At 44.0% G+C, this 20249-nt stretch overlaps 1 protein-coding gene across 6 annotated transcripts in view; it reads left to right on the top strand.

Annotated features, from left to right (window-relative positions):
• Positions 1 to 20249, top strand: part of LOC119485011 (plexin-A1-like) — a 233385-nt gene that overhangs the window by 85867 nt on the left and 127269 nt on the right. The window lies entirely within an intron of this gene.

Below are 20249 nucleotides of genomic sequence, written 5' to 3' on the forward strand. Positions count from 1 at the left end.
TAAATCTCATGTACTTCAACATACACTCCTTTATTACCGCTTGCATGCTTGTTTTTGTTAGGAAGTTAAACCGGTCATAATTCCCTCTCTATTTTCTATTTTGCTGTGAAAACATCTCCTTCAAACAACTGGATTTATTCAAGTTTCTCACCAAAAACTACATTTTACAAGATTACATTTGAACACATCATGATTGCGTTAGAATTTACCTTCGTCCAATATCATAATTTTTACTGAATAGAGCATGAATGCATCATAATGTAATCAATGGTACCTCCTCTTAACGTTAACTGTTGGCTCCGTGCAGGACTGTGCTGCATACTAACTGCTAACAGCTGACGTTAACTAGCTCTTGTCCTACAATGTAGCATTATCAGGTAAAAAATAGGGTACTATTTACTGCTTCCTAAACGTATTTACTATCTCCCCTGGGATGGTGGGAGGCCTTTAGTATCAAACCCTGATGGTACTTATGTTACTGTAGAAAAACAAGTATTGTCACGTTTTCGGAATTTTGGCATTGACTTGTTACCAAACTATCGGTTCTCATCAGACATCCCTACTCTTAACTCTACAACCTTAGTCCACAAAGGGATGGACAATAACAGGATGAGATCTGGGATTATTTTTTAGATACTGCTGGTGACTCACAGGAAACACAGATTTCCCATCGTACTGTTTTCTTTCTTTGTGATTGAAAGCAAACATTATCTTCCATAAGCGGCTAAACTTGAATGACTTTGAGAATATGACTCAGTATTGATACAATACATTTAACTGCCAAAATAATAAACGAACAAAAGTAAAACAATCCAAAAATAATCCAGCTGCTGTGCAGGTTTTTCAGCTTGTTGTAACAGTTAAAGTTGGAAACAGTTTGAATGGCGGAAAAAAAACCAAGTCTTTCATACGGTGCCAAGTTCCTTCAGCGTTGAAGAACGGCATCACATGCCCTCCTGCTAGCGTGAATCAAGTTTACCTCCAGATGAACTCGGGGACTTGGTATGTTTTTCTGGCATCGGCCGTAGCTCCCACCATGTCCGATGCGGGGGCTGTATTGTGCTGCTTTGAATTTATTGCCCTCTCTGCATGTGAGAGCGAGTGTGTGTTTCTGTGTGTGCGTGTGCCCAGTCAAGGCGGACAGTGAAGCATTGCCCTTCTGCAAATGGGCCATGGAAAACCTACAGGTTGGACCATATGCCTCTCCCATGTGTGTGAGCATGTGTGTGTCTTGTGACTTGTTTTTCTGAATGGGAAGGTATTGTCTATTCAAAGTTTGTGACCTGGCCAAGAGCAATTTACCCACAAACGGTAGATTTATGCAGCGGCTGACTCAACAGACTTGGCAGCGTGCAATTTGGGAGGACGCAGGAGAGGAAGACAATGGGACTGTGATGCTTAGTTTTACTGGAAACGAAGCAAAGAGGGGGAAGAGGGAGAAAAGAGAGGGAAGGAAACTTGGAAGAAAAAGGCTGGAGAATTGGTTTGGGAGGGAAGGATTGTAAATAGTTTAGGGAGGAAATGACGGAGATAGGGAACAAAACAAGGCTGTGAATGTATTTGCGGAACAACACAAACACAATCTGTCCCGAGCTACGATCACGGAGCGAGCAAACATCACCAGAGAGATTTCAACTCAAGCCAATTGCCTTTTGAAAACACGCAATTTCATATTAGTATCCGCAATATTGCATTTTAAGGATGTGGGATACATTTTCATCGGGCACTTATCTCAACAGCCTGGCAAACGCAGCACCATTAGACATATTTACATCAAATCCCTCCCTCCTCTCCTCTACATCTCCCCTGTGTTGTCTCCCAGGAGGAAACCAGCAAAGTGTGTGTTTTTAAACGCAAAAGAGCGAGCCACGCCATCTGTAGCGCGCTCGTTTCTGGAAATAAGAATATAAGTCTAATTGAGCTTTTTAATTGTCCTCTAAATCCTGCTGGGCGCCCATGCTGCTGCTTAATCGTGTGTGTGCGCACGCGTGCGTGTGTGTGTGTTTTGCGTGTGCACGCATGTGTCCGGTCCGCTGGGACGTGAATGGTTGTGTTTGTGAGTGGAGAGAGTGAGTGAGCGGGCATGCAGGCTCCTTCTGTGTATAATGAGCTAATAGCAACGTGTGGTTACTCTTTGAGGAATCTATTAGCGTGCGTTGTGTTTTTGTAGTTTCATAAAGTGTGTATGTGTGTTTACATGAGTCAGGAAGCAGGCGAACGGGAGACTGAATAATAGACATCCATGCTGGGTTTGGTACGTCATTTTGCGTCTTTTTTTAGTCACTTTGAAGCTATATCTGTGTGTGTAAACAACTGATTGTTTGCCTTTGTGGCAGTTCAATTACAATTCGCTTTGATTTTTAAACTAATCTAATCACACAAATTACACATTGCATGGAATCAACATAGGCTGTGTGACAGAGTGGGTATTTCATTTCTCCGTGGCTTCAAGTCAAGTCAGCACAGCTGGAATAGAGTGATCAATATGTGTGTGTGTGTGTGTGTGTGTGTTACTGGCCTTATCTCTTTGATTGCATGTCGGTGTAATTGTCTGTGTGTTTTTGTGGTTGCACACATGTGTGAGAGAAAGTAATCTGGGGCGAAGGATTTCCTCCGTTTTCTATATTGACGACTTCCCCCCCGCTCATACACGCTTCCTGTTTCTGTCTGCGGGGCAGTGGGAGGGAGACCGGAGGATGTGAAAGGGCAAGATAAGCTGGCAGATGTTTGAGTGTGTGTGAGCGAGAGGGACAGAAAGAGAGTGACAGCATGAGACACAATAAAGAGCACTTCTATAAAAAGCAATCTTGTGACAGTCCAGCGCGCTCAGCTGACTGTCTGGAAACTTTGCTTTCTCCTCCTCTCGCCTATTTCGGTCCAGGGGAAGCCTCCGCACTGTAGTTTAGCATTTTCCGTGCGTATGTCAAAGAGGTGACATTAACTCGGAACACAATTATCACTCCCTTCCACTTCTTTTTTTTCTTTCCTTTAACTCACTAGCATTGATTTGAACTTTATTTTAAGCACGGCGCCCTGCAGGAGGAGACCGAGAGAGATGGTTAGAAAGCGGGCTGAAGAGGAAGAGGACGAGATTTAATGCTCAGTGACATGTGTCAGAGGCTGCTTTATCAGGGACACACACACACACACACACACACACACACACACACGCATACACACACACACACACACACACACACATAAATAAACACAGATACTAGAGGCATTTTTCTTAGATGCAGATGGTGGCGCACAGTATCCTGATGCCTCTGCCGTTCCTTATCAAGTGGTGCTGCTACGCTGCCACGCTGCCATCAGTCTGTGTGTTTGTGTGTGTTGGGATATTATATTTTGACTTATCTTTCACCAGCCTCGGTCAACTTCCCTCTTTCCTGTTGGGTTATACTTAGATATGCTACTTCTATGTTCAAAGGGACTATTACTATGTAAGTCACATTACATTGGTGTCAAATTTTTTCTCCGGACACATTACATAGTATATAGTCACAGTTACTACGAGGAACTTTGTAAACCAGAAATATGACCTGGGTCTCCAGCAGCGTGGTGTCGGTGTTGGCTCCCAGCGGGGACCAGCAGCGATGTGAAGCTCTGCTCCTGGCCTAGAGGAGGAGATGCTGCTGCCGGGCGTATTGCTCTCCACATCCCGCTGGAGCTCCGACTGCAGGTCGCTGCCTAAAGGCCCCGCTGGAGTTCTGAGCTGAAGGTGTTTTTGGTGAACCGGCATAATTTCATCAGATTTCCTTCCTTTGTTTATATTATTTCTGCTTCGTGCTGCCTCAAAGTAACTTTTGGCGTTATATAAACAATGTTATATAAACAATGTCTATCATCCCAATGGGAAAAGTTACCTGAGTAAAGTTTATCATCGTGAATAGACCTATATCCTTCCATCGACCTAGCAACAGTAACTAAGGATTGGTCAATTGAGTCTCAGATCATGTCCAAATGCCCAAATGTAGGATAAACTCAACCGTTTATGCGTCCAAGTCAGTTTTGGAGTATATCTGGGCCTTGAATGATCACATATGTCTGGACACTACACATCCCATGGCAAAAGTAAAAAGGACTAAAGGTTTGAGTGTATTCGAGAGCGAGTATTTCCTCCATCACTTTCTGGTTTGGGTTTGTTTTTTCTCAGTCCAGGTTGACTATCGCTTATGAAGACACTGAAGAGACATGACAGACTTGCTGGTTGGGGGGAAAAACAGGGCTGGGCACAGATTAATCTTTCATGTCACTCCTTCCTTCCTTTCTGTTCCTGGCTCGACTCAAATCGTGTCCCAACCCTCTCCCTGATAGTAAGTGACGAATAGTCAGTGTCTTCATCTCCCTTCCTTGTCATGTGCTGTGCGATCATTCTTTTCTTCTGTTTTTCTTTGATTCCCTCCCCTCCTGGATCTACCTCCTTTCTTCTCCCCCTCCCCCCTCTCTCTCTCTCTCTCTCTCTCTCTCTCTCTCCATACCTCCGCCATGTCCTCCCTCGCTGACATAGAGGAATGAGAGTTGACCCAGCTGGCCACCACTTCAGACAAACTCTGCTCTCGCTTTCTCTCTCTGTGTTTGCCTTTGTCTCTTTCTCACTCAAAGAGACAAACCACGCACACACTATTATCTGTTAGTAATAGTCAGCCAGCAGCCTCTGATTTAAAAAGGTCTCACACTCATCACTCGGCTTTTCTCGAGCTTTCTCCTCCATCATGCCTCCTTTTATCCTTCCTTGGTCTCTGTCCTTTCTTTTCTTTTTCCAGCGCTGCCCTTCTGTCTGTTTGTACTTTGAGCCTGTGAGACTGCTCAGAGCTCAGCTCTTTCAACACATTACAACATAATATTTTAGTTACGGTTTAGTGTGCTGTAAATCACGTAAACACAGTTTCTCCATGTGGGAAACAAATGCTATTTAAAACAAAAGACTTACAAAGTTTGCAAACAATCCCATCCTGCTTTTCCTGGTATTGTCCCCGTCGATTTGGATGTTGCCAGATTTGCTCTCGCTAATTGCACGACTGCCGCTCAGCCCCGGATGAACCCGCAGAAACATACAGCCCGTCGATTACAGCTTCTAATTGTCATAATTTGGCAGGAATGTGGTTGAACGTGGGTGGGCCGTATCATCTGGATAGCTTTTGGGTGTCAACCAGACCCACCCCCACCTTCTCCCCAGAGACTACAGCCATTGGTCTGTCCCCATTGTGTTACCGTGGCTACGGGCCAAACCAGAGGCGGGGCATCTGTCCTCCACCTGGTCTTACCAGCTGCTCAGGCACTGCTATGGCATGCCTGTAGAGTGTGTGTGTGTGTGTGCGCTTCTATGTCTGTTTGCATGCCAGTGTGAGTGGCATGCATGTATATGTGCAGAGGAGTGTATTCCCGTGGGTATCTGCATACTGCACACAACCATAGTCTATCTCTATCTGTGCCCTCTGTGACCCTGCGGTTACATAAGGCAGTGTAAAGTGGCCTCTAGTTGAGCAGCGGATGTATTAATAGACGTTATTTGAGTGCAGCACGCCAAACTTGCAGCCCACATATAGAATCATACGATGTGTCTACCCATCTGGGTCCAGAGGCTGGAGAGCTGCACCCACTATCTGGTTCAGTGTACCCGCGGTCGCTTTTCATCGACTACAATGTGGTGGGTGAATGATTTATTGCTCAGCTCCTCTCATTGGCAGCGGGACAATATCCGCTTCCTGGTTTTGTGTATTCACCTCCGCTCATTGGCCAGAAGACAAGGACTAATTTTACACCGTTATCAGCCTCCTTCAATGATTTCCCCTTCCTGTAAACTGATATGACAGGAAGGGCTAACTTCCTGAAATGGACAGACCTGCATCTATGCCTAATGATTGTGGACAGGTGTGAACAGGTGTGTTAAAGAGGCAGAACAGACCACATTCCTGATATTCCTTCACCCAGTTTGTGTACACAGTTAAACCGCACCGTTGTGTCAGCAGAAGTCTGTGGTTGTGTGCTTTCATAAAACAGACAGGAGGAGTGAGATTGAATTTGAGATGAAGTTAGGGAAGTCACGGTGAGGAAATTTTCCCACCGGTTAATAAACTCGTGACACCGATGTTACTGATTACACCGGATATTCTACAAGAAAAGATGACGCTTAATATGTAGAGTGCTTACTGTGCTCTTTAACCTTGGATTACTGTGTGTATGGCCTCTCCGGTCGAGCTTTCGCTGCGGGGCTGCAGGTTTGTAGTGTCCGTCGTCCAACTTCAGGGCGATGCAAGACCCCTGCTGCATTGCCCTGTCTGGGTTTATTTCACAACAATGATCCGCTAGCTGTACATTATCCCGCTTAATACACAGCTACTTAATTAAGAAATCAATAATTTGAAACAAAAACAGTCCGCCAGAGTCCGACATCAGAGCTGTGGCCATAGCAACGGTCTGTTATACATAGCAACGGTCTGCTATAAAGAAATAACAGACCGTAGAACGGGCAAGTAATGTAATTGATGTATGCCCAAACACCGTGTAACACCTGTAACACTGTCTGCCGCAGCAAACCTAGATCAAGTTCTAAACAACAGCTGGGACAGACAGGGAGCTGATAGACTCTCCTTATACACCACTCTGTGTTTAAATCACACCCGGTGTTCAACACACACCAGGAAATGTGTCGACCTACGTGTTATCTGGAAATGCAATATTTTGTTTTCAGTTTTGTCATCTCTTTTATCCCTGTATACTGTCGAAGCTTATGAAGACCTTTTATGTTGCTTTCAGTTGGAGTTTTGCACTTACAGATGACCTGTTTACCTCAGGAGATGCTGAGTTAGCTGATCCAAACAAAAAAAAGGGAAGGTCAGATATTGAGCAATGACCATATTTTCAATATTTCAAAATAGGGAAGGCGAGGGTCAAAAATGTAACTTCCTCATTTCTCTTTTCCATTGGTGTCACTTAATGAGTAATATCACGACTGTAAGGGATTAAGCAGCACCTGGGACTAGGTCATGTCTCGGCGTGCCTGCACACATGGCTGGCACATCTGCTAAATGTCACCACAGCTGTCCCTTTCCTCTGTCACACACACATACAGTAGTGTAGTGTTTAGTGTGTTTTAATAAGGTCCGGTTAGAGCTATGTGTGGTCTCTTATTCCCTGCTCTCTCTGAGGATGACTGTAGCAGCTCAGTCTCTCTTTCTCATCCTTCACTTGTTTAATTGTTTCTCTTCAGCTTGTACTGGACTTCACTGCTTTCCACTTTCTCTCCCTCTCTTTAACTCTCTTTCTCACACACACACACACACACACAAACACGCATAATTTCTCCCTCTCTCTGTCCCGTCCAGTCTTTTGGCTCTTAAATCAGTCATGCTCGTTGTATTTGGTCGGCAGCAGCCAAGACCGTCCCCGTGGACCATTACACACACCGGGAGAGTGGAATGAGCGGGCAGGGAGGGTGAGGGAAAGGGAGGGAAATGGGAACCGAGCCGAAAGATGGAGTGAGATATAAAAAATGTAAAGAGGAGAATAATGCTGAATGAACAACACAGAGATGAAGCGGTGGAAGAAAAATGCGTTGAAGGAGTTTAGCGGATGCGTGAAAGCCACACCGCTCCAACTCTCATTTGTGTTCCTGTCAATGGCAGTCTTCCCAGATCTCCCTTTCCTCTCCGCCTCAGTTTCAGAGGTGGATTCCCCGCACCAGGCCCGAACCCAAGCCAGGGACTTTCCTCTGGCTTCCCCCTCCAAAGAAGAGTTAGTAATCTGGGCAAAAAAGTGGGTGGTCTCACCTGGAGATGGAGGGCTGAGGGGAGGAAAAGAGTTATATTTTGTCTTGCCGCACTGCAGGGTCAGGCTTTAGGTTTCAGACAGAAACTAATGTTGTCTTTGCTTGGGTGGAGAAGAGAACTGGGCGACTTCCACTGAAGGAAGTGAAAAAGCGATGCTACCGCACACTAGTTATTGAGTGCACATGTGCGTTCAAGAGCCAAACTCTGCTGAAAAACATTTGTTAATCAACACAATCTGCAAACCAGTTCTCTTCTCTGAAGATGCACAACAATGAACTTCCTCAAGTTTATTCACATTCACGTACAGGTTACATAATTATATTTTTAGTTTTGGAAAAAGCTGCCCGCCCCCTCTCCCTGCCCTGATTCGATGCATCAGTAACTTAAACTTCATCCATCAGTACATCTCTCTCCTCAGCTCTCAGCAGAAGGCATTACATTTAGCCTCATGCCAAGAAAAACAGAGTTGTGCCTCCTGGACAAACACAAATAGAGTCCAGCCGTGTTAAGCTAACAGCAGAAACCCCACCGGACCTACAGATCACGTACTACATCACCATTAAACTCAAAAGAAAAACACATATTTTGGTGCTTTTGACTCGAACCCAAAGTTCACTTCCCCCCCCCCCATCGCTCTTTTTCTGCCTCACTGACACTGTCTTGTAATGTGGAACTGACACAAACACACACATATATACTCCTCTCTTCCTCTGTACCTCCCTGCACTGATTGTTATGAGGTTGCTATGCCGATGTCTTTCCATTCCCCCCTTGACACATGGAGCGTCTTGGTGGATACAACTAGACTGTTATGTTTGTGTTTTAACACATACAGAGATATTAACATACTCTCAGGCATACATCAACATACACAGACACACAGAGTAGTTGGTGAGGCAGTAGAGGGTTGTATTGAAGGACAGGATTAGAGCAGTCATGGCAGGAATGTGCCTCCTCCTCTCTTCTACAGAAACCAGGAGCGAGGTTTGCACTTTTGACCTAGTTATACATTGTGTAACAGACACTGAAAGGGAGTTTAGTGATAAGGGCAAAACTTGTATAGCGATAACTATCACAACATACTGACATCTTATGAATGAATAGTCGATTAATGAGTTAATCCATTAAAGACTCGGCAACACCAACATAGCGACCTGTTTTGACGTGCTGACCTTTGAGAGAATGGTAATGGAGGAATCTATCGTAGGTTGTTAGCTGTTTTTCAAACCGCCTCTGTCGGAGTATAAACTGCTCCACTAAAGAGCAATAGTTTCCAGACTGTAATGTGTAGGAGTTGATGGCACGAATACTTCTTTTGAATAAAGTATGTGAACTGTTTACAAGGAGCTATCAAGCTCGCTAACTGGACAGTTGGCTGTTGACTGTAATGTAATGATGTAGAATAAAAGAGGAAAAAGACCGCTAATGTCTGGTGGGAGGGTAGTATGTTGAGTACAACAAACACAGGGCTTTCAACCAGCAGACCTGTCTTTTGTTTTGTAAGTTACATTAGTGGCATTTGTCCATTTTCTGCAATGATGCTACGTTGTTTACGTATGTATTTTACTTGGTTTACATACTTATTTTAAGCCCAACCATGATGTTTTCCTAAACCTAACTAAGTGGTTTTGTTGGAGTAGTCCCTACATCACCAATCTTCTGGCATTGCCTATTTTACTATTCGTCACTAATTCACAAACAGTGCACTTGAATTTTCACTGTGCCACTTTCTGGTGTGACTGGGCCTAAAGTCGTTTATTAAACCAAGATATAACACAACATTTGCTGCCTTCAGCTTCTTAAATTTGACCTTTTACTGCTTTTCCTTGTTGTATGTAATTGTAAACTGAATATCTTTGGGTTTATGACTGTTGGTCAAAAAAATACAAGACATCAGTTTGAGCTCTGGTAAATTGTTATGGGAAATTTTCACTATTTCCTGACATTTTATAGACCAAAACGAGAAGGGAAAACAAAAATGAAGACCAGGAAAAAGAAAGAAGGGATGGTAGAAAAGCGGGTGGAGCAGTTCATCTTACTGGAACACTAAAGTTACAGGACCTTGTTCTGAATAGTGTACCATGCTGCCACTCACTGATTGAACACACACACACACACACACAAGGCCGACCGCTGCTGTAAATCGCTCTAAACCACGCCATAAAAGCTCATTTTAAACACCATCTGCATTCCTCGTTCTTTACAACTGCCAGACATTATTTGTGTGTGCGTGTTCTGTCATTACTTTTCTCCCCCCCCCACTAAACCTCCTCTCATTTAAGCCACCAAGCTTCCTATTGTTACCAGCCAACATTATTCCTAATTTAAAACATCTTCTGTGTCACCGACTGACGTTGTCGTTGTGGTTCGCCAGTTTTCTGTGCTCATCCTGACTTTTGTTTACATCAACTTCTCTCTTTTCTGTTCTCTCACAGTGTTTCTTTTTCTGTCGTGGGTGTTTGTGGTGTGTGAGTAAGAGCTGTGTAAGGCTCTTTTTTTCACTTTTTTTGCTCGTGTTTTGGAAAGACAGAAGAGGAAGACACTGTTTAGAAAAAAGGGCGAGGAATCAGAGAAAAAGAGGAGGATTAAGGGGTAATGGAAAGTGTCAAAACACAAATAAAAGGGGGAAGGGAAAGAAGTAAGGAAAAAACAGAAATTCTTCGGGAAAAGGGTGGTGAAATAAAATGAAATAAGGAGACGATGGAGAAATGAAAGAGGCGGAGGAGAGGCAGGCATTTGTGGCCAGGAATGGTTTGGCACACATTACGCTGAGGTGTGGTTTTGGCCTGGCTCCCATTAGCCTCTTGTGTTACATCTATTACAAACATCTGCACGCACACGCACACACCCACCCACACACACTCTTACTGTACATGACGGCACCGTCAAAACAGACCCACATCTTAACCACCATAGAATTCCTCCGCCATAATTCTGGTCCTTCCCAAGAAAGATGGAAATCACTCATCGCTCCCTCTCTCTCTCTCTCTCCCTAAAAGATGCTATTAGAGGCACCAGTGGCCATGTAATCACTTTGGCTCTCCCACAGGAAGACGCACACACACACACACACACACACACACACAAACACACACAAACACACACATACACACACATACCTACCTTGGTAATTACAGCTGCAGATTAGGTCCTATTCGCTGTAATCTTAGTGAATGGCTGATCTAGTCAGTAAATGTTGGGTCAAGCGGCGCCGCATAGTGGCACATCAGGAGTGGGAGTGTGTTTATGTTCTTCGTTTCTCCGAGCTATTAATTGATGCCTTTTTAATGTGACTGATTTTAGATTAACTCCCGCGCACACAATCGCACACTCGCATGAATTCACCGCACGTGAGCATTTCTGCTACAAATGCAAATTGATAGACACACTTTGTATGCACACAAACACACACACACCCTCCCCCCCCACTCCTACACAAACACTCTGCTCCCCAGCCGATCTCTTCCTGTGTTTGTATGTGCTCCACTTCTCCCTTCAAAGCCACATACACACTCTGTAGATGATAGCATCGGTCCCCCCTCATTGCATTTAGCACTCTTCCCAGATCTTTGTTTGGTTTCCCGCCTTCCTGTGTCTGATAAGGCAGCTTGTTAGCATAGCTCTCACTTTTTCTCAATGGCTTGAACAGTTAGCAGTGATCCAAACTTGGGAATAAGATAGGAGTAGAAGGGTCATAGAACTGTTTGCTGTGGTAATTCGACTTGTACAAAAGAAAATGGAGATTGTTGTTTGTTGCTATTAGGGCTGTCCAGAATACCATTTTGAATACCATAGCTTCGGTGAGAAATATTCAAAGGTATTCGAAGCTTCGAAGCTTCTGACACGTTCTTCTGTCTGTCTGTCTCCATCTCCCCCGTTTCAGTGCTGCTGCAGCACTACTGTACACACACACCTCTACACACAACAAACGATATCTGTCTGAGAATAACTAATAATAATTGATGTTGGATATGAATAATGAATAATATAATGGGATTAATCCTTATTTCATGGGCTATTTTGGGATCTATACATAATTATTACATACTTGTATACAAAAAGAACCCAAAACAAAGCATTCGAAAACTGATTTGGAGGTTGGTTACCATGGCAACGGTCGAAGCTTCGTAGCCTCGAGTCAGCCCTAATAGCAATATATCGCCTTGCTTACAGTATCCCAATATATTGAATCGTTATTTTTTAAAAACAAAGCTTTCAAATACTGATTAGGAGGTTGAATACCATGGCAACGGTCGAAGCTTCGAAGCATTTTTGTCAGCCCTAGTTGTTATGTTGACAACAGAATACACGTCAGTAGGGCCGTAAAGTGTGTGGTTTGTAGCGAAGCTTGCCGCGAAGAAAACGGACGCAGCTCCCGGAGGCCAGCCTCCCACAAAACTACGTTCCCTTACAACTTAACTGCAGAACCAAAATACGTTTTGAGGGAAACGTATTTTTCTCCCGGATTACGGTCGCGGTTTTAAACAGTTTTAAACCGGTTTAAACACATGATAACAAAAATGCAACAAAACTACTGGGTTAGGTTTAGTGAAAAAACATTGTGGTTTGGCTTAAATTGACTGCGTTTCACACGGGACACAAACAGCGGTCTCCTTGGGGAAAGTCCAGTGTTTGTTGCTAGCTAGTTTGCTAATTCCACCATGCTTCAACGTCTCAATCGCTACAGAAAACGAGACGAAAAAAGTTGTCACTCCTCTGGCGATGGCAATGTGATTTCCTCTGCTGTGTGGGTGAAGCATTAATTTGCTAAGTTTGACTCATTTACTCTGGCTCTCTGTGCTTTGTAACGGTACTACTCCACTGCTCGTTTAGTCATTACTGCAAAACCTCACCTCAGTGATCCCGCAACTTGCTGCAAGTCGCAACGGTACACATAAAAATTCTATGGGTCCAAACATGCCAGGGTCACTGCATCATGTGCCAGGTTGCTATTCTTCCGTGCAAGCACCCATAGCCATATAAATATGAAATCTAGCCTTTAAGTGTATGCACGTTATGTCTTTAACATAAATATCCTCTCAGCAGTCCTTGATGTAAATGTGTAATATTGTCTCGGTTGAGATATCCCATAAGGGATTTGTGTTGCTCCTCAATGTAAGAGGAGGTCTTTTCTCATTTGAATGGCGACACTAAAAAGGCATTCAATTGGAAAGCTCTATCTTCCAGTCTCATCTTATTGTATATGATAATGTTGTGGTGCAATTTCTTCCCCCGTTTGCAAGACAGCTGATAAAATCAGTCATAGTAAAGCACCTCTCTAGATGCAGCGCTTCTCACACTCGCATGTGTGTGTACGTGTGTGTAACTCCATGCAGATGATTGAGTTAACGTGATTTAGTGATGGTCGGAAGATGAAATGCCGCCGCCGCTGCCGTGTCTAGCGACTCGCTACGCACACTTATCTGACGACTGCAAGCTAAAGGCATTTAATTTGGAGGGAAAGAGGAGGGGAGGAAGGAAAGGAGAGAAGAAGAGGGAAAAAAGGAGATGAATAAGAGAAATGCATCACAGAGGAAGGCTGAGGGTGCAACACATAGGTAGAGATAGAGGGATAGAGCGATGACAAGGTCTTTTATTTTCAGCGAGCATGAGGATTAAAAGGCCTTAACGGTGATGAATAGGTTTAATTTGCTGTTAAAGCGGCTCACTTTCTTTCACTGTGTTAACACTATATTGCATGCATGCATGTGCGCTTGGAGAATCATACAACATGTGGCTGGGTCTTTGTTCCCTTTCTCTCCTGCTTGTTTTTTTCATGCCTCCTCTTCCTCCACAGCCCGTTGTAGCTGTATGTGTGTGAGAATGAGTATGTGACCTTTTGTAAGCTCTGCTGGTGAAAGGCCACAGGCTCACACATGAATAACCATGGTGCAGACATGGGGGTGAATCCCAGAGCCAGTCAATAAGAGTTGGCATAGCAAGTAACCTGATATGACAGAATACACCGGATTACACGGCCGCATATTTGAACTCATTGGCGAGCGCTTGACGTAACCTTCAAGATCCTTGATTGAACCCGTCAGGTGGCAGCTTCGTTTAAAATACACTGTGTTGTTAGATGAATAAAGTGCTCGTAAAATTACATCCTGACAACCAAATCTCACTTCATAACAGAATTTTTGGAGGGGAAGAAACATTAGAAAAAGGACTTTTAGAGAATTGTCTTTTAATGGACCGTGCGATAATGATAGACGAGCGCTTGAGTACAGGCGACTTGAAGGTGTGTGCATTAGTGTCAGTAATGTGTGGTGGTGTGTGGAAAAATTACCGGAGAGGTGTCTGAGGAGATGATTTTTTTGCCACATACTCTCGTCATTCTCTCTCTTTTCTCCTTCTAGGTTATTTAGTCTATTGAGTGCTTATATATTTATTTATATCGGCCCCCAGTTTGGAGAAGCAGACAGGAGTTACAGCTCGGAATCAAAGCAATGTACTGCTGTGGACGGGGCCTTTAGCAAAACGTATTTTAGCCACCTGAAAGAAAGGCCTGCCTAAAAAAAATCAATATAAGTTTGAGTGTACGCTATATTTTGAATATTTTCACTTCTTTACCTTGCAGCCAGACAGCCCTTTCCGATGGGGAACTGAAGCCGTTGTATCCGTCTTTGTTCTCGCCAAAGCCACCAGACTCCATTGGAAAAAAACTGTAATTTTACCTTACAGAACAAGAGGGTTGCTGTTCTACCGCTGCCTCGATCGGTTGTTTGTTTAAGCTATTGTGTGATTGGTGAATCCGAACTAACCGAAGCCACACAATACCACAAACAAACTAACCAATCGAGGCAGCGGTAGACCAGCAACTTCCATGTTCTGTGAGGTAAAATTGCCGTTTTTTTCAATGCAGTCTGGTTGCTTTGGCGAGAGCATAGATAACTGCTTCAGTTGCCCGTCAGAAACATAGACTGTATAGCTGACCCATGGCAAGGTAAACTGGCAAAAATATTCTAAATACAAACTATCCCTTTAAGAAGCTTCTCACCATAGCAGGGCTTCCATCTATGCACACCCTCTCAAAAAAACACAAACACCATCAACTATCACACCAATAAAGGCCGTTTAAACTAAAATAAAAGAGAGCGAAATTTATGATCGCATCTGCTCTCCGTCCCAGACCTTAAAATAACCCGCTCCAGACACACGCTGTGTTTTGATAGCAGCCACACTGACATTCCTCTGACTGTGTCTGTATATATATGTGTTTGAGTGCACGCCTCCTCCATCATTGTCACCATAGCTCTTTGTCTGTCTTGGTGCTGTTGAAGGAAAGGCTGTCTGACCCACATATGGTATAGGTTTACTCTGAGCTCTTCTATGTGGCCGGCTGTATATACTGTGTGTGTGATGGTGATGGTGATGGTGATGGTGGTGCTGGGGGATTTGTCTCATAGATATATCGGGGCGATCACTCACTCATGTGTGATGCTCCATCTGCTCCCAGCTTCTAACTCACCCAGACACGCACACACACAACCTTGGAGCTATGGGACTAAAAGAGAGTCTCTTTGTGCTAGATAAAACAACTTATTCCATCAAAAAATAAATTCATATAACCAGGGGATGCTCTCCTCTCACTAACAATGCACTGCAGCAGTATCACAGAGAATGAGTGTACTAGTACCCACTTGCTGTACCTGCACATGTGTGTGTTTGAAAGCACAGGCTCAAGTGCTCAGTGCTAGTGGCCCTGTCCTCTTGAATTACTGCTAGGAACTGAAAACACACACACACACACTCAGCGATAGGGAAAATGTATGTTTTCTGATGTTTCTAATGGCAACATCTTGCCGTTTCGAGGAACAATTGATGGATTTGTTTTGTGTCCTGCTGCGCTCAAGTTCTGCCAAGCTCACCGTTGCGATAGGAAGTGAGTGATTTCAGCCCTTTATCTGAACGCCCCTGCTGCAGATAGAAAACACAGCTTTAAGAGGGACACAGAGGATACCGGAGACGTTTACATGGAGTTGTCAGAGGGTAGTCTCTCCACTGAGCACAATATGATGTGTGGGACTGTTGTATGAGTTTATTTGGCTGTGTGAAATTATCCCACGCTGTAGGGTCACATGATATTTAACAGCAAAAAAAGGGGGGGATAAATCACAGAAAGGATCACATCTTGTAAGGGGCTGGTAGGTGCCTCCTAGATACAAATTAATGACTGTATATCACTGATTTAAACATGAAAAATTGGTAGCATTAACAACCGTAAGGCCCAGCTCAGCACAGCCAAGTGGTATATTACAATATACAAGATCACCCAGGCACTAGAGTCCACTAATACAAAGTATCGTCATCTGTTGTTCACTCCTTCACCCTCTTCATCACTCCTTCCCACAGTCCAATGACTGGAGGACCCGGACACTTTCCTCTCCTCTGTTCATGACCCTCTTGCTGCTTTTCTTCATTTCCTTTTGTTCTGGAGAGGGCCACGCTGAATTCCCCAGTTCAATAGGGCCCCCTAAACACACACACATACACACACTCATGCACACAGGGGCCCCCTCCACATCAAAGTCAGGAATGTGGGGCCTGCTACCATTATGCACGGGTAGACCTTATGTCCAATTTACCCCTCAATAAAGGTAGCGTATGTGTGCTTGTATGTGTTTGTGTGTGTGTGTGTGTGTGTGTGTTCTTACATGCTATGAGCGAGCCAAGTATTGTGTTCACGCACATCTCCAAATCTGCTTTGAAATGTCAGAGCCATTACTGGAGCTATATGCTCATGCTGGTGTGTTATGGCTCGCAGTCAGACATGGGAACACCTGGACCATTTCATTTGGTTCCGTTCTACGAGCTGCTAATTCATTTCCTTGGAGTCTTTGAAGTTTCTCCTTTTCTTCTCTTTTCTCTATTTTCCTTCCATCCTTTTATTTGAAGTTTTTTTATACAATAAGTTTCTTCTTCTACTCTTCCATCCTTCTGTAGCTCCTCCAGTTCTTCCCACTTTCCCCCCTTTTTTGTTCCTTTCCTCCTTTTCTTCCCAACCGTGCAATAGAGGACACACAATTGACAATCTCCGTCTCTCACTTTCATGTACACAAGCTCCATCAGTTGTCACTTGCGGCTATGACAGGCATCATTCTCATTGACGCGTCACCGTCTTATCGCCCGGCTCTCTCACCCTCGTACCGCCAGCTTCGCTCCCTATCACCACCTAGCCATCCCGTGTGTCTATCAGAGCTAACCAGGCCTGCTTGGCACAGATAAAACTCGGCATTAGGGGATTTTGGGTGGATCGGCGGGTTTAGGGAGGTGTTAATGCACAGCGAACAGATAAAAAAGGAGGAGGAGGATGGTAGTTTCAGTGTGGTGATGGTGTTAGTGTTGGTGGTACACCAATACTAGAAAGGTATCGCAATACCCTGCCGTTAAAAACGGTACAATACCCAATTTTATTAATAGTGTTACTTTAAGAATGAAGGTTCTAGGCTATTTCCTATGAGATGCATCGATGTGCAACAGCGGGTCAGTGTTTATGTGCAGCACTCTGCTTTAGTGGACAAAATTAGGACTGGGCGCTGTTTAATAAGTGATATCTGGATACAAATATACAGTTTACCATCAAATTAATCACATAAAATCTATTATTCCATGACTTTCCTGATGTTTTAGAGTTTTGCCGTGGTATCGTTTCTGTATCGGTATCAGGATATTTAGGCAGGGCATCGTATCGAAGTAGTAATTTTGGAATCGTGACAACACTAGATGGAGCAGTGTTGATTTTATTTGCAATCTTTTTTTCTAATACAGGAATTATGCAAGGTTTATGAATATCAAGAGGCATGAGGCAGATGGGGAAAGTCAGGGATGGTGATAAAATCCCTGGGGATGTTGGGGAATGTTAAAAATGGGACACTACAAGTTATATACTACAACTTGTTTCACTCATTTACCGCGTTAGATATCAGATTTCAGCTGTTTTCAACATTGTTGGGCCACTTCTCTCCAGAGAGCACAGTTGTAGCGGAAATCACAAGTTATTATTACTTCATCTCTTTTTATTTTCTGTTTTGTTGAGCTGGCAGACAACATCCAGGAAGAAATAGCACTTGTAGGTCATGGAGGATCTCGGAGTAGCAGTTATGAAAAGCCAGGTTTGGCGCTTTACAACAGAGACTGTAGTATTTCCCACTGTTATTATTATTCATCTGCTATTCTTTTCACGTGGCTTTCGCTCCTCATTACTCTCTACTCTTAAACACTGCGCTTTGTCTTCGTCCTCTCCGAACCTTTCTCGGTGCTTCTCTACGTCCTCACTTAAGACAGCGCCCCTAATGTGTTTAAAGTCTGTTAATGTTACATTATGCATGTTGACAAGAGAGTAGAGATGGGCTTTTCCTGAAAAACACAAGCACAGCATCATTCTATGAATCCATCCATCAACCACTTAACGGAAAGCTAAGCGATACGGAGGAGACAGCAGCAGCAGTGTCTCCGATCATCACTGACTACCACATTGATTTCTTGACTTAGTTCAGAACACATTCATGCATATTCACATAGAGCTGTGCATGCATGTAAACATACATGTGTGAAATCATACAGATTTGTGTAGATGAATGTGAAAACAGATAGACATATGTGCAGGCATGCAAGCTTACATGCCCACATACGTGACTGTACACACGTATGTGTACATGTCTAGAGGAAGCTCTTAACCCTCCTAAACGTACAGCTCCTCCTGGTTAACCTGATTATTAGATTCTAGTGCTTGTTTCCCCGGCACAGTAGCTCATAGTGATTCAATTAGACAAATGTTTCCCATCCATCCATCCATCTATCCATCCATCCATCTGTTCAGTTTATATATCCCATGGTCCTTTGTTCTCTCCCTGGTTTCCATATTCTCTCTGGCCAGTCTTGGCTGCAGCGCCCGTGGAATAAATTGATTTGAGACGATTTATTACCTGTTGTTTTCGCACGTCACCCACTCTCACTCGCCCACTCCTCCGTTTCCTCTCTTTCTTCTCACCTTTCTCACTCTTCCTCACACATTTAAAAAAGAACATGTTAGCACTGCATATGAACTGCATCCTCAGAGAAAGGGTAGGGAGGAGAATGAAGAGTGAAACAAACACAGGAGGGAAAAAAAAGTGACGTGTGCAACGAACGCCAAGCGATGCTGGAATCAGTCATGGACAAAGTGAGGTAAACTATGGAGAGACAGTCGTTTGGACACTTGGGATTTTGCAGGCTGGAAGATGCACAGAGAGACAAGCAGATGGATGCAAACAGAAGATAGGAAAGACAGACTTTTATTCTCTGTATTGCTGTGTGTGTGCAAAACCAGTCTGGGCTGGGGGGACTGGTCATTAGCCAGTGAACTGGACTCTCCAGAGATAGATGTGGCTGCCAACTGGAATATCCTTTTTTTGTGTGAAAGAGAGAGGGAGAAAATGATGCCGGGAGCCCACAAAATAAAAAAAACTGTTCTTACACCTTTGTGTGTGTCAGCCAGCAATTTATTCTCATTCCGGTTGTCTGTGTTTAAAACTACAGTATGTTGCTATGTGTGCTGGTATGTGTGTGTGTGTGTGTGTGTGTGTGTGTGTGTGCCCGCTCATTGAGATGCGAGCCATCCGTGAATGAAATGTATCCTTTGTTTACGGGCCCATTATCTAGATAATAACATCCATATTTCCTCTCTTCTCCAGTGCTTCATCACAGCCTTATGAGCTCTTTCTCTCTCTATCTGTCTTGGCCTCTCTCGCTCTCTCTCTGGCACACACACACACACACACACACACAGGCAGGGAGAGATAATGGGATTGTTGCCCCTGGTTTCTTTTGGTGAGATTGTAAATAAATTCTTTCATCGCAAAGTGTGTGTGTGTGTGTGTGCGCCCGGCGTCCACCCCTGCAAACCTGTTTCTGTGCGTGTGCATGTACATATCTATCAAAACACATATTAGCGTATGTATATCTATCATCGTCTGTGTGTGTGTGTGTGTGTGTGTGTGTCTGTTTTCATCTTATCATTTTTCATCTATCAGCGTGTGAACCTATTTGTCTGCATGTATGTATGTGTGTGTGTATGTGTGTGTGTGCGTGTGTGTGTGTTCAGTATCATTTTCCAGCTAGTCATTGCCTGCTGTCCCTTCCTTGTCACTGTGGGCTGATAGCGGCGCGAGTCGACAAAGCTCAGTAATGGAGAGCTGATACTTGCAACCCCCCCCCACCCCAACCCGTCGCTCTGCGCTTTTCATTTGCTGCCGGGATGACTTTGGCTCACAGCCATCCCCCAGCCAGCCAATCTCCTATCTTGTATCTGCACCATTACTTTCCATATCTGGGCAAATTATTCGCCAAAGCTCACAAAGAAAATTTCAGCGTCCGCGCATATGTATGTGTGTGTGTGTACGCGCCTGCTCGCTCGCACTGCGAGTTCAATAGTTACATTTGTCTACAGGTGATGGCGGATGATTACGTTTCCATTGAAATCCACAGATAGCGT

Source organism: Sebastes umbrosus, chromosome 1 (genome assembly GCF_015220745.1).
Source record: "Sebastes umbrosus isolate fSebUmb1 chromosome 1, fSebUmb1.pri, whole genome shotgun sequence".
In the NCBI taxonomy this organism is placed as follows: Eukaryota; Metazoa; Chordata; class Actinopteri; order Perciformes; family Sebastidae; genus Sebastes; species Sebastes umbrosus.